Genomic DNA, 18,148 nt, shown 5'->3' with positions numbered 1-18,148 from the left:
TAGGTAGGATGAATAAGGAATCCTTGTAAGAAAAGGATTCTGAAACATTTATGAATCCTTGTCACACTTGGAAACTATGTTGCAGCCCATTAAAGATCTTTGTAGAAATAGGAGATTCCTAAAATAAGCAGCCACATCCTTTTAGGAAAAGAATCCTAGCCAAATAGGAAGTCCACAAGTCAAAAGGAAGTAGATAACAAAATCCGTACAGCCTCTGTTGACCCGTGTTTCGATGCCTTCCCGAACTCCGATTGACCAGACATTTTAAACCAAGGTAGTACAAAATGTCAGGAGACTCCACGTACAATTTCAGCTCGATTCAACGGTCGGATTGAGAATTATGATTGTTGCCTTAAAACTGGATAGTTGCACATTTTACGTCAAAATCCGAATTTGACCTTTCCTGGATCGTATCAGCAATGCAATTACAATACAACTAAAAAGAAACCTTTTGTAGTGGTGTTTTCTCTTGAAAAATTCAGCTCATATCTACTTGGTACAAAAGTTGTTGTTTTTACTGATCACACAGCTTTAAGGTATCTTTTGAAGAAAAAGGAGTCCAAACCAAGATTAATTAGGCGAATCCTGCTTTTTCAAGAATTTAATCTTGAGATCAAAGACAAAAAAAAAGGTGTCGAAAACCATGTGGTTGATCACTTGAGCCGACTGAGGACCAAGGATATACAAAGCAAAATAATAAGAGAGACATTCCCTGATGAGTAGTTATATGTGTTACATTCCTCTACAAGACAATAGTACGCTGATTTGATGAACTATTTAGTCACCAAAGAATTCCCTCCAGGTTAGTCTACATCCAAAAAAGACAAATTATGAGTTGATGCAAATATTATTTTTGAGATACTCCTTATCTGTGGAAATTTTGTGTGGATCAAGTAGTTAGGAGATGTGTACTACAAGATGAATTTCATTCCATTCTCACATTTTGTCATTCTTATTCTTATGGTAGGCATTTTGGAGCAAAAAAACGGCCCACAAGGTACTTGAAAGTGGTCTTTATTGGCCTTTTATTTTTAAGGATGCATATCACTTTTGCTAATCATGTGAAAAATACCAACGAACATGTAATATCACTCATAAGAATCAAATGCCTTTAACGAATATTCTTGTAAGTGAAATTTTTTATGTTTGGGGTATTGATTTTATGGATCAATTTCCTTCTTCTTTTGGTAATCTTTATATCCTTTTGGCTGTTGATTATGTGTCCAATTGGATTGAAGTGAAAGCCACAAGAACTAACAATGCTAAGGTTGTTTTAGATTTTGTTAGGACTCACACATTTGACAGGTTTTGAATCCATAAAGCTACCATTAGTGATCGTGACACTCATTGCAATCGTTCAATGGAAGCGTTACTCCGCAAATACTATGTGACTCATCGGACTTCCACAGCCTTCCACCCTCAAACGAATGGCCAAGCTGAAATTTCAAATCGAGAAATCATTTCCATTATGGAGAAAATAGTGCAGCCTAACCGGCGAGATTGGAGTGTGCGACTTGGTGATGCACTTTGGGCGTATCGGACTGCTTACAAATCACCTATAGGAATGTCACCTTATAGGATGATTTATGGGAAAGCATGTCATCTACCAATGGAGCTTGAACACAGCTTTTTGGGCAATTAAACAATGTAACATGGATTATGATGCTGCTGGGATTGCAAGAAAGTTGCAATTGCAAGAGGTGGTGGAGATACAAAATGATGCTTATGAGAATGCAAGGATTTACAAAGAAAAGACCAAGAGTCTTCATGACCGAATCACAAGAAAGGAGTTTCATGTTGGAGACAAAGTCCTTGTTTATTATTCCTATTTGAAACTTTTTCCTAGAAAATTGCGCTCTCATTGGATTGGACCCTTTGTTGTTCTAATGTTTTTTGTTATGATGCAGTTGAAATTACAAGTTTAGAAACAAACAAAGTGCTCAAGGTCAATAGGCATCGCTTGAAACCTTTCTATGAAGGTTAGACGGCAGAAATCACCGTTTTTGTGGAGTTAGCTGAACCAATCTATGAAGCATGAGCATGCGATGTGTCGAGCCAATGACATAAAACAAAAGCGCTTACTGGGAGGCAACCCAGCACAAAAAAATAATAATAATTAGATTTGCTTTCTTTTTTCCTTATCTTTTATTTGTCACATTTTACTTTATTTTTGTTATTTTTCTATATTTCTTTTCTTTTATTTCAATATTGAGGACAATGGTGTGTTTAAAGTGTGAGGTTATTGAGAGAATTTTTGTTTTCTTTGTTGTTTTTTCAAAAAATAAAAAAGTCTTAGTTTTATCTTTTGAACTCTCATTGGTTTATGAGAATATGAGTATCATGTATGAGAATTAGTTGAGAGAGATGAAAATATAAATTGAATGAATGAGTGTGCATGCAAGTTTTAAGAGTTTAATTAGTTTAGAGATTGACTTTGAAATTATGCGATGTTGACTTTGTAGTGTTCTAGCAATGCAAGTTTTTGAACCTTCAACATTATATTCTTTGATTGTGCATTCTTTCAATGATATGTATCTCTAGAACTTGCTTCATATCTTGTTGAGATTACATTCATATTACATGTGTACATGAAGATAATAAAGGCATTAGGAATTTTAACCACTTGATCCAAAAAGCCAACTTAAAGCATATTATCCTTAGTGAGCCCCTTTGAGACTTACCAAACTGCGATTGACAGCCTCTATTGACCAGTATTGCGGTGTCTATCCAATGGCCGGATTGAAAATTATGATTGTTGTCGTAAACCTATACAGTTGCGCATTTTACGTGAGAATCTGAATCTGATTGTTTTTTCGTTGCCCAGATTGTATCAAATCTTCATTAAGCATGCAAGATTTAATTATGTGACAACATTGAGATCAAGATAGTTCAATTGATTCAAGATAGTTAATATAATCAAGACTTATCTTTTTCAAGTAACAAATAATCAAACATAGTTTTGAAAGCTAGATATTTTTGCTACTTAAGTTAATTAGTTATGAATTCATCATAAATAATCACTAGCAATTGATTTAAAACCAAAACTATATCTTACGCATCATATAGATTTCAATCATTAATCCTCAAATTTAATCATAGAAAGAAACAAGATATTCATGTATCACAATCAGATTTAGAATAAGTTTAAGTACAAATCTTCATGCTAATTTAAGATCCAAGAGTACTAACCTCTTAAAATTAAAAACTAAGCATGCAAGAAATTCATGATTAATGTAACTTTGAACAAGGAAAAGGAAAACTAAATTTTTATTGTAAAAGCCCTGTTTAAGATTTAAAATTTATAAATCTAGGTTAAATTGTGTAATTATTAATTGAAAATGATAAATTAGGGAGAAAATATTATGAATCAGAATGAATATTCCCAGGAGATTAATTTAAATTTCAAATGAGAAAATAATAAATTAGTACGCGAAATATTAACTAACAAAAAATCGCATAAATTTCCTGATCGATTAAAATAATAATTTAAGGAGAAAATTTTGTAAGTTTTGGGTGATATTATTCATAAAATAAAGGGAATTCTCAAATAAATTAATGCATGATCCTTTATGTGAGAAAAATTAATTTTTGATATAAACCATGCACACCATCACGCTATTAAGACTGAAAGTGGTAAAAACTCTAAGGAGAATTTTATGATAATCATGGAAAGGAATCTCCAATGAATTAGTCTAAGACCCATGATGATTTAAGTAAATTATATGGTATGTGAAATTCAGATTTTTGATGTAAAAGTACTGACTATCTAATTTTACGATCTTAGGCATATATCTCAATCCGATTGTTAGATTCGGTTGAAACTTTACGAGGGGTCTTTTAACATATTGTTTTATTTTGGGTTAAAACTTAAGGAAAATTAAAACTTTACGAGGGATCTTTTGATGTATATATTTTTTAATTTTGGATTAAAACTTCAAGACAATCGAGCATGGAAAATTCCAAAAATAAAAGGACAATGACTAGTCAGTACAACAAACTAAACTAGAATTGGGAGGGGAAAAATCCAATTTAAGATGAGCTGTCTTGGTTGAATTTTCTAGTAGCCATGGTAGTTCCATTTCTTCATCTTTTCTTTAAACAAATAAGAGAGAAACACATGAAAATGGTTGGTATATGGAGTATTGAGTTGAATTTAAGGGAGGAAAGCATGATCCAAAGGGTTTAAAAGGGAAAAAATCATATTTAGGGGTGGTGAACATAGTGAAAGAAAATGATGAATTTAAGAAGAAGGGTGTAAACATTCAAGAAAAAAAAAAGAGTAAAGCCAGAAACAACTCCATTGTTGTTGTCGGTTCAGAAAGTGGCAGCAACATGATTTTCATTGACAATTTCTAAGTCGGCAGCGACTTAGTTTTTGTTGATGATTTCTGAGCCAACAGAGGCTATGTGCATTGACGAATCCATACGCCAACTGTGGAAGCAGTTTCATTGACGATTTCTGAGTTGACAGCGACTCAATTTTCATTGATGCTTTCTGAGTCAATGACGACTGTGTGCGCTGACGAATCCATGCGTTTTGTAAAACTCGACAAAAAAAATTAGTCTTTGGTCAACCAATATTAGGAAGAATTTAAGGATATAAACCGGCCAGTCTTAGAGAAAATCTTCGAGGAAGAGGGTCGACCTATCTTAGGGGAGAATTGGAATAGAGCCTAGGATAACCTAAAAGAGGGATAAGGACATCCTTAACTAGCACCCAAACACCCTCACCTCATTAAAGAGGGGGTATAAATGCAAGGGGAAGAGAGAAGGTGACCCTTCCTCTTCCCAAAAACCGATTGCAGCGCAGCTATGTGCTCAACCGCATGCTCTTGCTTCTCTTCCTCTTTCCCAAAGAAAACTTGACAAAACCCCAGCTGCATGCAAACTTCTTGGGTGCTGAGTGTGAAGAGAGTTAGAAGAAAGGAGAGAAAACCATGAAAGGAAAGTGAGTTGGAAGGGCTGGCTGCAGTCAGCAGAGGAAAAAGAGGAGAAAACTGAGATTTGAGGGAAGAACCGTACCACCAAAACCTACTCAAAAGTTATCTAAAAACATGAGGTAAGACCAATATCCTTCCCTTGGCTGGTTGTTACACCAGATTTCAGACAAAAAGGAAGGGATGAAAACTCGAAAATGGAAGGGGTAATGTTCTTGCACCTTAACTCAAGGAATCTTGACTAAATGGACAGACCTAAGTAGAACGAAGGATGAATGAACACATGCACAGACCCTTACCCAAGAAACATGAATGATTTTGAATGCATGAATATAGGGGGAGGGTCGGACAAAATGTGTTTATGTGATGAAATGCAAAGATGATGACCTTGTTAGAGTTGTTTGATCATGTGAAACTAAAACAGAAAATTGTACGTGTGTTAATGACATAATTTCTGCATGTGTTTGAAGAAATGGTGTGAAAATGTGTTAGAAGCATGTAATGCACAAAATTATGACCTTGTTGAACCCTTAGAAGGATGTTTGAGCTGAAACAAAATTCATGTTAAAGTTAATGCTTTGAATCTGTCATGTAAATGGCAAAATTGCATGGTTATAAACCAAGTGAATCTGTCATATAATTATAGCATGTTGTTGTGATAAAAATGAAGAATTGCATGTGTAAACTAGGGAGAAAATGGACAACAATGTCCGGTCAAAGAAGAGGGAAAAATTATGAAGGAAACTATGTATGATGAACACATTTAAAATGACATGATATGGAATGGAAATAGAACCCTTATCAGTAGAATTGTATTAGTTATGTAGGTGTATTACCATGATACAATTGTGAATGTAAGAATGTATGGTTGTAGCAATGCTAGTGATGCGAACCTTGTGATCATTTGGTCACGCAACCCACAATCAAGATTGAGATCTGATCCTGAAAAGCCGAAATAATTCTGATAGGAGTGTGACAATAGAAACCTGCCTAAGGCACCAACACTATTGGAATGAGTAAAACGACGCCACGAAGCTAGTTAATTTTCAATAAGTCAAATTCAGTTTGTTCAAGAACTGAAGAATGCAAGAATCACTCTTACACGTTAAAACTGAAAAATTCAAAAGTAATATTCATAAATGACTGCTGAAATTTTGGTTACATGAATTTAAATACTTTTTGAAAAATTAACCCTAAAGGACCCCTTATGTGGACTTATGTGAGGTCCACTCAAAACTAGCCCAAAAACCCTAAACTAAAAAGCCCGTAACCTGATCCAAACAAGCCTTGGATCCTAACTGAAAATAAAGTATTAATTAAGCTCAAACAAGTCTTGGATCCTAGCTGAAAATAAGCCTTGGGCTGTAGGTAACAAAATAAAATAAAGCTCCTAATATTAAATCCATGTTCTGCCATGAGAAGAAGGTAGGATCTTACATAACTGATTCAAGGCTTATTTATAGCCTTCCATGCAGCCCATTAATCCTAGAAACAAAAGGAAAAGGTAGCCACCCATGTTGTTTCCAAGTTGTGTAGGATTCTTTTATTTCCTTTGCTTTCCTCCTTCATGACCCAAATAAGGTTGTATTGGGCCCCTCTTGCATATGGATAAGATGTATCAGGGCCTCCTTTTGATACTTCAATGGACCTTTCAATTCTGACTTGGTTGAAACCTTCAAAACCAATGCATTTAATGCCTCTTTCAATGCCTTTTTCTTGGACCGAGTCATTGGACCATTTGAAACATGTAATGGGTCCTCGCTGGTGTTTCTGGGCTGGTCCACATCAGCTAGGTGCCGGTCTTGGAAGTGATGATTTGGGAGAAACCTTGGTGAATGTACTTAAGGATATGTTGTTTTTGTGTTGCGTAATAATGTATGATGATTGGAGTGTGGTTGATGATGTTTATATCCAGCAAGGTCAAAATATGTGTAGCCTTGGGAGAAGGTAAAACCAGAAATGACTCACCTTGTCGCTAACAATTTTCAAATCGGCAGCAACTTAGTTTGCAATGACGATTTCTAAGTCGGCAGTGACTCAATTTTCGTCAATGATTTCTGTGTTTACAGTAGGATATGTGCGCTGACGATTTCAGCGCCAACCGTAGAACCAGATTTGCATTGATGGTTTCTAGGTCGGTAACAACTCAATTCTCATCAACGATTTCTTAGTTAGCAATAGCCTATGTGCGCTGACGATTTTATTGACAATTTCTAAGTCATCAGTAAATCAGTTTTCGCTGCCAAATCTTGTGTCACCAGTGAATCAGTTTCGCTGCCAAATTCTGTGTCACGAGCGGATCGGTTTTCGCTGTAGAATTCTATGCCACCAGCGGATCGATTTTCGCTGCCGAATTCTATGTCACCAGAGAACTAACTTTTGCTGTCAATGTTCTACGACAAACTTCCATATAAGAATTGACTTAAATGTGAACATGAGTATTTTTGGAATATGTAGGGTGACGAGTTATGTGATTATCAAATACAAATATGCTGATTTGTGATCATTGATGTGTTAGGTGGTACAACCGGGATTGGACCTATGACCGGACAAGGACATCCCACTGGAGGACACAGGTAGGTGGCTTCCACCCTTTTTAGCATAACATTAATTCCTTGAAGTGAATTTATTACGAAGGGTCTTTTATTGTGTTATAGCTAGTACTAAACTGTTATGAAATGTTTGTACGGATATCACGAAGGGTCTACGATGGTGATATAATGGATGTTAAATTGTTATGAAATATTTGTACGAGTATTATGAAAGATCTTTATTGTGCTATAATGAATGTTAAACTATTACAGAATGTTTGTACGAGTATTACGATGGGTCTATCATTATGTTATAATGAAAGCTAATCTTGGAATGTTCATATGAGTATTATGAAGAATCTACTATTTTGTTATAAAGAATGCTAAATTGACATGCAATGTTTGTACGAGTATTATGAATGATCTACTATTGAGATACAATGAGTTAACTGTTATAGAATGTTGAATGGGTGTTATGATTAGCTTTGGCTAATGGCATCCTAAGGGGATGCCCGAGATGAATTGATTATTAGCTTTGACTAATGGCATCCATGATGAATAGCTGGGTTGTGTTTGATGATTAGCTTCGGCTAATGGCATCCTAAAGGGGATGATCGAGATGAATTAATGATTCGCTTTGGCTAATGGTATTCTAGATGGATGGCTGGGTTGCGTTGATGATTAGCTTCGGCTAATGGCATCCTAGATGGATGGCCGGGTTGAATATGACATTCTAGATGGATGGTCGAGTTGATTATGATGATTGACTTCAGCTAATGGTATCCGTAAGAGATGACAAGTTTCATTTTGTGATTAGTTTTGGTTAATGACATCGAGACGGATGAACGAGTTTGGATGTTATGATTAGCTACGGCTAAAAGTATCCAAGGTGGATGACCGGGTTAAAGTGAAGTAATTAACCCCGACCAATGTTTAAACTTCGGCCCCACAACTCCTATGGAGAGGTTAGGGCGTATAAGTGAGAATAATACACTTAACATAATAATAAGGACATACAATGCATATGAGAAGTAAAAGAAGGAATGTACCCATTTTAAGTTGATAACGAAAAGTAACGACAATATTCTTCTAGTTGTTTATTATCATGTTTAGATTATTTACAATTCTTGTATCCATGTTGTTTTTGTAAGAGGGACATCATACAATCAAGGTAAGTAGGAAAGTTATTCCATGGGTTCACATATTTTAAAAGGTGCTATGTATTTGATAAGAATGAATGAACTAGTTGAATATTTGCCATTCGACACTTTTGTAATGACTTTTACTGAAAATTGTAATGGAATACGGATTTGAAAGTACGATCTTGTAAACATGATGTGGTGAATGTATGTATGTGATATTCTTTTTTATGAGAATGTTGTGTTATGAAATCACATGAGTATTGCACCACAAAGAGATAAATTTTGTTACGATAAATCTTAAATACCGTTGCGAGAATGTGTATTGTCACTTTTTAAGGAATGTTGATTTACATTATCCTATGTGGGCTGTGCCTTGCTAATGAATGAAATGCACTTATAAATTTACAAAATAATGTTGTGAAAAGCATCGAGAACCTAACGAGTTACAAAACAAAATCCATCGATTTTTGGCTATTGCAGGTGATTTTCACTATAATAGCCTTAGGAAGAATAGAAAGAGAAGACCAATGCACCTGAATAGAGAAGAGGATGGATATAAGAAGTTGAAGTCTACCCGCATATGAAAGAGTGCAACTCCTAGCTTTAGCCATGATTCGGTCCACAAGGATCAAACAATCATGAGAAGCTTTGTAGTAATAAAAGGAACACCAAGATACCTAATGTACAACTTCCCTTCCTTGTAGCCGAAAGCATCAAGAAGTTGTAATTTAGTATTAGGTTCAACATCACACAACATACTACTCTTATCAAGATTAGGAGATAAACCGAAAGCAACCCGAAATTCATTAAGGCAATTCCTAACCAAGGAAACCAAGCCCACCTTAGCTCTACAAAAGATCATCAAATCATGAGCAAAGCATAAAATGAGTAATCTCCCTCTCACAACGCTAATGAAACCTGAAATCATTATGTCTAGCCATCTGACCCTTCAAACCTGAGAACACTTCCATAGCAAGAACAAGTAAGGAGATAGGATCTCCTTATCTTAACCCTCTAGCACCAACAAAGAAACCGTGAAGCTCTCCATTGATAGAAATAAAAAATCTAGTAGTTGAGACACATTCACCAATCCAATTAACCATGCAAGAAGGAAAACCAACCATCTAAAGAATAGCCAATAAGAAATCCCACATCACCGAATCATAAGCTTTCATTAGATCCACCATCAAAGAGCACCTAGAAGGCGCCCCATTTCGATGATAATTATGAAGAAGCCTCTTATGAGAGTAAAATATTATCACTAATATTTCTCCCCTCTACAAATGTTGATTTAAAAGGCCCAATCAAATCTAGAAGAACTCTTTTGATTCTATTAGCGATGATCTTGGCAATGCATTTGTAAATGGTATTACAATAAGAGATAGGCCTAAAGTCCTTAATCGCGGAAGGGTTAGGAACTTTAGGGATTAATGTTATAGTTGTAGCATTTACTTGCTTGAGAAGCCGACCTGAAATAAAGAAAGACCGGATAGCATTAATAGAGTCTGAACCACCAATACTCCATGCTTTCTTAAAGAAACCCACACTAAATCCATCCGGATCGAGAGCCTTATTATCCTTAAGAGAGAAAAGGACCTTCTGAATTTCTTTTTTTTTGGTAAGTTGACGTATGTATTAAAAAAAGAAGATACAAACATTATAAGGGGCATACCCCAGATTTACAATGATAACAGAAACATAAAACAACAGATGGCTACAGGCTAGCCACCGACCGTAAAACTGAAACCTCACTAGATTCGTTAGGGAAACCAATACAACCAGCTAACTAACAGATTAAGAATCTATGGTATTCACCCTCCAAGCTCGTTGGATCCTTGTGTTTTCATTTGTTGGTACGACATTCCTCATCAAATCAAGCTTATCACGAATGATACATTCGATTTGATTAAGGACCAAATTCGGAGTTCTAGACATTCCAGCAAAGATCCTTGCATTCCGTTCTTGCCATACATGATACACTGTAGCTGCAAAACTCAGTTTACGAGAAAAATTGACGAAACTCTTGCCATGCCAAGAGACAGTGGCCCATCGAATCCATTCATCCCAGCCTTTTGTCATTCTTGGAATGTCGCATCTGTCACAAACATCCCACCAGATCGCTTTAGTATAGGAGCATTCAAAGAACAAGTGGTTGTGATCCTCATTGTTGCGGAGACAGAGTGAGCATCTATTGGGACCATGTATACCAAACCGATGAAGTTTATCTTGAGTTGTGAGTTTCTGTTGGACGGCCATCCATAGAAGAAATGAATGTCTTGGAACAGCATTCTTGAACCACACAATGTCATGCCATTCAACCATCTGACGATGACGTCTTAGATGTTCCCAAGCTACTTTGACCGAGAATCTGTGATTTGGCGAGTCCAACCAAACTATCTCATCCTTTTGCCCCATCTTAGGATTAGAATTGGAAGGAATAGCTTCTATAATGGGGTGCCAGCCAATAGCTTGGGTGGTAGGCGTTTTCCATTCTGAGTTCTGAATTAGCACATTCACCTTCGCGTTCTTGGCCATACCTGAATCATAGATGAATCTTTCCCCGTAAGAATCCGCGAGTGGGCTGTGAGGATGCCAATTATCAAACCATAGAGAGGTTGTCATTCCATCTCCTATGATGTACTTCATCTTCGGCCATGCTAAGGATCTGAGCTTTAGAATCTTTCCCCAAGCCCAAGAGCAATTTTGTGGCGTCTTGATTGTCCAGAAATTCCTACCTCGCAACAGATTGGATCTGATCCAAGTAGACCATATTGAGCCATCTGAGTCATTGCACAGGTTCCAAATGTGTTTCAACAAAGCAATCTTGTTCCATTCTGTTATGCTTTTTATTCCTAGCCCCCCCTCCTTTTTTGGAAGACATACCTGATCCCAAGCCACTTTAGCCCCAGTAGTTCTCATATCTGAACCTGACCAAAGAAAGGATTTCATAATTTGCTCCACATTTTTAATTACTTGCCCAGGTAAGAGAAAGAGAGATGCCCAATAGACCTGTATGGAAAATAAGACTGAATTAATCAGTTGTACCCGTCCTGCATACGAGAGTGCTCTACAAGTCCAATGTCGAACTTTAGAGGTGCTTCGATCCACGAGGCCCTTACAATAAATAGCCTTTAGTCTGGACGAGAGAAGAGGTACTCCCAAATATTTCATAGGGAGCTCCCCCTCTCTAAACCCAAGAATATGAATAATTTGTTCCCTCTCAGCATTTAACACACCGCTCAAGAAGATGTCACTTTTGTTTGGATTTGGATACAGACCTGATAGATCTTGAAACTTTGTGAGCATAGTTCTGATCATACGAATTGAGTTTACATCCCCGTTGCTAAAAATCATCAAGTCATCAGCAAAACAAAGATGAGAAATTTTGTCCTTCTTGCATCTCCAGTGGAACTTGAATTCCTGGTTGGCACTCATCTTGCAGAATAGCCCCGACAGGATTTCCATACATAGGACAAACAAATATGGGGACAATGGATCCCCTTGTCTCAGCCCTCTTCCCCCTTGAAAGTAACCTGCAAGCTCACCATTGACGTTGATAGAGAATTGACATGATGTAACACAAACCATGATCCAATCAATGACTGTTCTAGGGAATCCCATATTTATTAACATAGCGTCAACGAAATCCCACCGCACCGAGTCATAAGCCTTCATCAGATCAACTTTCATAGCACAACGAGCAGGTCCCGTAGATTTATGATAGCCTTTCATTAGTTCCTGAGACAAAAGAATGTTATCACTGATTCTCCGTCCTGAGATAAAAGCAGTCTGATATGGACCAACTAAGGATGGCAAAACAACTTTGATTCTCCCAGCTAGAATCTTAGCGATGCATTTGTACACTGTATTGCAGCAAGATATAGGATGAAAATCTGTCAACCTTGTAGGATTAGCAACTTTAGGAATAAGGGAAATGGATGTAGCATTCATTTCTTTAAGCATTCTACGAGTCTGAAAGAAGGATCTAACAGCGTTGATTACATCTTCCCCAACTATGTGCCACATTCTTTTGAAGAAACCTGCGTTAAAGCCATCCGGACCAGGGGCTTTGTTGTTCTTCAAACTAAACATAGCATGCTTAATCTCCTCCCTTGTTACATCTTGTGCGAGTACATGCTGTTGCGTTGAAGACAGTTTCAAGTTAATTGCCGATTCCATCACTTCCTCGTTCAGAACCCTAGGCATCTGATCAACTCCTAACACACGATGGAAGTATGCAATTACTTCTGATTTGACTGCCTCGTGTCCTTCGACAACCTCTCCATCCTCCCTTGTAAGTGATAGAAGCTTATTTCTATTCTGTCTTCCATTTACTGATTTGTGAAAGTAGCTAGTATTCTGATCCCCCAAGCTAAGCCATTGTATCCTTGCCTTCTGTTTGAAAAAACTCTCTTCAGCCCTGACGGTAGAAGCGTATTTATGAACAGCATCCCTTTCTCGCATGCACAAAATTGGATTCGCATGCGCTGTATGCAGAGCCTGTTGAGCCTTATCCATTTCGTTTTTTGCATCTTTCACTCTATCTGAAATGTTGGAGAAGTGAGCCATATTGAAAAGTTTCAATTCCTGCTTTAGCTTTCTTAGTTTGCAACACAGCTGATACATTGGACAACCCCCCGAATTCTGATCCCATACCTTCTTCACCAAGGGCATGAACTCGTCATGATCCATCCACATATTGAAGAATCTGAATGGTTTCTTTATGTTCTGATCATTGCCAATAACCTTTACCACCATAGGAGAATGGTCTGACATACCCGAAGGCAAAAATCTCGCTTCCGATAATGGAAAGTTCAGATTCCACTTCTCATTGACAAGCACTCTATCTAGTTTCCGCATAATCAGATTCTCAGGACATTGGTTCGACCAAGTATAATGCATACCTGAATACCGAAGATCATCTACTTTCGCTTCTCGAATACATGTATCCAATCTGTCCATAGTACCAGCCCACGTAGTAGACCCTCCTAACCTGTCCGACTGGTTGCGGATAGCATTAAAATCACCCATAAGAATCCACGGGGTTGACTCCCATCCATCACTACGACTCACAATATCAGACCATAATGCCTCACGTAAGGAAGCATTATTGTCTCCATAAATAATTGAAGTATTGAAACTGATATTGGTAGCTAATATAGTGACAGAAACATGAATAGCCTGGTCTGACATTCCAAAAACATCCACCTTCACCGTATCAGCATTCCAACAAACCCAAATACGCCCACGACAAAATAAATCATAATTATACAAGAAGGACCAAGAACGCAGAAGAAGTTGAGTAACATTATCTTTATTCTTGTCTTTAACTCGAGTTTCAACCAGACCAAAAAGAGCTATCCTCTCTTGATGGATGAGCCGATGCAATTCTGAATGCTTTATAGGATCATTCAAACCTCTAATATTCCAACATCCAATAATCATAGGAAAATAGAGAGGAGTACAAACAGCAACACAAAGATTACCTTGACGTGCCTCCTGGAGAGGAGCCAAATTTCTTATGCTTCTTTGAAGAGGCTTTTGAACCCTTTTTCTTTTTCTCTAGAGAGTCTCTAGCCTTAATAGCTAACTGATTAACAGTTTCCCTTTCGGTGGAATTCAGGGTTTGAGGGGTTGTCAGGATCGTTGATGTTGACTCCTTATCGGTTTGTTCCCCATCTGTATCACCTCCCATTGTGTCCATATCTTGATCTAAAGCAGTACTTGCAGCCCCTTGCTCCTGATTCATGTCTTCTCGTAAACTCTTCAAGGCAAGAGGAGAGGAAGGATTTTCATCTTCATGACAAGCAGCATTGTGCACATCTGATGCCGCATGATCAATCATCTTACAATCAGACATATTTATACCAGATGTTGAACAACCATTCTCATTACAATTACCCACTTTAGATGCCAAGGGGGCATTCTCCCCACTCACAGAACCCTTGTTTCGTTTACCAACTACCTGCCACTGAAACTGATTCTGCTTGTTATCCGCAGATTTAGAGTTCATAGCTCCTAGATTCCTCTTACCCTCTGCCACCACTTTAAGATTATCAATGTTATTAGTAGCACATAGCGCTGTAGTGTGTCCAAAGACATTGCAATTACTGCACTTCGACGGTATCCATTCGAACTCAGCTGAAATTGTTATGAATAACCCATTTGGACAGCGAAGATCATATTCCTTAACCAACGTCTTCGAAGCATCTATCTCAACGCAAACTCTTGCGTAACTAAGCCTTTTACGCAACAATGTCGTATGATCCGCATGAAGGGGGACTCCAACAGCACTCGCTACACAGCTCAACCCCTTAATAGTCCAATACTCGAGAGGGACATTATACAGCCGAACCCATACCGGAACTCTGGCCAAATCATCTTTCAAAAATTGCATGTTCGGCTGCCAACGTTTAAGCACCAAAGGCCTGTTAGCCATGTGCCATGGGGCTCTTTCCAGCACATTAGTGGCATGATCAACAGAATCAAAATTGAAGATGAAGAAACCGTTATCCGAAGACAAAACTTCTGATAGACCGTAGGAGCTCCATATTCTTTTGGCAATAGAATTAACCACGGGATACGGTAATTTCTGCCCCACAAAATGACCAACTAGGGTGGATTTCCAAAATTCGCAGCCATCTTCAAACACATCAAGTGGAGGAGCTACTGTCACACGACCATCCGTCGTAGTAGGGGGAGCAAAGTGCAGATTACGGACTGAACTAATGCCAAGGGTCTTGCTACCCTCATTGTCATCAACATCAGAACCCTTCAAAGCAGTTAAAAAATTCAATTTGGGTCTAGGTTTTAGTTGTTCTTGTTGATGAGACCCTACCTTCACCTCATCAACTTTAGAACCCAACACATGGTTCATTTCTGGAACAACATTAGAAGCTTGGCCAGTAGAGTGGTTCTCTATACTAACATCAGAATCAGCTTGAAATTGAGAAATCCTCATCCCATGGCTATTCAACATATCTTGCAATTCTAATCTTAATGTATGTCCAGACTTAACTTGATTGTGTTGTTCAATGTTAGAGCTAACCATTGAAACATTTTCCACAGAAGAACATAGAGACATTATGATAGCATACAAATATTAGAGAGAACAAAATTCTAAGAAGATAAACTGAGTCCAAGAAGCAACCTAAACTCAGAAATAACAGCAACCTAACTCATAAACAACAACATGCAGAATAGTTCATGAAGGAAGGAGAGAATTACAGAATTACGAGGCCAATATCTCCCAGCACACTGATTGTAACAATGATCCGTTCGGTCAAGCTGTAGAGTAGGTTCCGAAGAACAACATACTAAAAAATGGTAACGATCCAACGGTGAACAAAGGAGATCAAGCTACGACAAACCACTCTGAAACTAGCAAGAAAAAATGAAACTTTTTCCAAAGAACTGTGATTTAATCTTCACATATGGCAAAGGCCTTCATGTCTATGACAATCCATTCACTATGCTGCAACTTCACCACTTCTTCATAGTTCCAGAACTGAAAATGCAGAATAGTAGAAATATTGCGAGATCAATATCTCTTACCTCGTTGATTGGATAACAAATCCGTTCGGTCAATGTTGAGAGAAGGTTGGAAGGAACAACATAGTCAGAAATGAGAACAATCCAACGGTGGACGGAGTAGATGTAGCTCCGACAGCACCACTCTCTCTCTCTCTCTCTCTATCTCTCTCTCTCTCTCTTAAAACTGACTCTTGCAAACAAACCAGTGACCTTCTGAATTTCATCATCACTAATAGGACTTTCAAGGGACATGCTTTGAGAGGGAGATAATCTCCAAGTAAGAGCCCCACTAAGAATACATGAATCAAAACCCGAATCAGATCTGGAAACCCCCCCCAAAAGCTTCTCAAAGTAACTCACAATAGTATCCTTAACCTTCTTAGCCAGTAAAACATATCCTAGTTTCATCATGTATAGAAAGGATCTTGTTGCGCATGTAATGACTTTTCACCGAGTTAAAGAAGAATTTTGAATTCTTATCCCCAAATTCAACCATTGCAGCCGAGACTTTTGCCTAATGATGCTCTATTTGAAGCAAGCCACACATACTTCCTAACTAAAATAGGTTTAGCTCTATGTATCTCTAAAACTAAAGGATTTCTTTGCATCAAATATTGAACCTCAACATACTTCCTAACTCATAGGAGTGCTTGTGACCTCCTTACCCCAAGTCTCAGCAATCAAGATGATGTGCACCAGCCCAAAAGCACCAGCAAGGACCCATTACATGTTCCAAATGGTCGAATGACTCGGTCAAAGACAAAGACATTGAAAGAGTCATTGAATGCATTGGTTTAGAAGGTTTCAAACAAGTCAGAATTGAAAGGTCCATTGGAGTATCAAGAGGAAACCCTAGTAGATCTTATCCATGTGCAAAGAGGGGTCCAATACAACCTTATTTGGGCCATAAGGTGAGGACAACAAAGGAAACAAAAGAATCCTACTACAACTTGGAAACAACATGGGTGGCTACCTTCCTTTTGTTTCTAGGATTAAGGGGCTACATGGAAGGCTATAAATAAGCTTTGAATCAATTCTGTAATATTTTACTTCCTTCTCATGGCAGAACATTGATTTAACATTAGGAACTTTATTTTATTTTGTTAGCTACAGCCCAAGGCTTGTTTGGGCTTAATTAATACTTTGTTTTTAGCTAGGATCCAAGGCTTGTTTGGATTAAGTTATAGGCTTTTTCAGTTTAGGGTTTTGGGTCAGTTTTTAATGGACCTCATATAAGTCCATATAAGGGGTCCATTAAGGTTAATTTTTTCAAGAACTATTTAAACTTATGTAACCAAAATTTCGGCATCCTTTGATGATTATTACTTCTGAATTTTTCAGTTTTCACGTGTAAGAGTGATTCTTGCATTCTTCAGTTCTTGAATGAACTGAATTTGACTTATCGAAGATTAACTGCCTTCGTGGCGTCATTCAACTCATTCTAATAGCGTTGGTGCCTTGGGACAGGTTTTCATTATGTCACACTCCTATGTTGATTATGGGTTGCGTGACCACGTGATCACGAGGTTCATATTACAAGGAAAGAAAAAGAGGATGATCAACCCAAAAATGGAAGAACTTGAATGAAACCTTTCTTTTTGGCAAACTTGCCAACTTCACTAACATAGTAGAGTTATCCGAGATACCAAAAGGACGAAAGCAAGTTTCCGAACCCGAAAATACACAATTCTATTTGACATTAACTAGAACCCAATCCCACTTCTTCAAAATAGGATTGTGACATTGCCGATTCGTCCAAGTAAACTTAGAACCCAAAAATCTAAGATCTTCCAAACAATACCAAATCACACAAGTTTTAAGATCATTTTGCCACCCCGACTGATGTGGACCAGCCCAAAAACACCAGTAAGGACACATTACATGTTCCAAATGATCCAATGACTTGGTCCAAGATAAAGGCATTGAAAGAGACATTGAATGCATTGGTTTTGAAGATTCCAACCAAGTCAGATTTGAAGGGTTCTTCCATCTTGGAAGTCGAATC

Source organism: Populus trichocarpa, chromosome 4 (assembly GCF_000002775.5).
Source record: "Populus trichocarpa isolate Nisqually-1 chromosome 4, P.trichocarpa_v4.1, whole genome shotgun sequence".
Taxonomy (NCBI): Eukaryota; Viridiplantae; Streptophyta; class Magnoliopsida; order Malpighiales; family Salicaceae; genus Populus; species Populus trichocarpa.
This window is presented reverse-complemented; position numbering follows the sequence as displayed.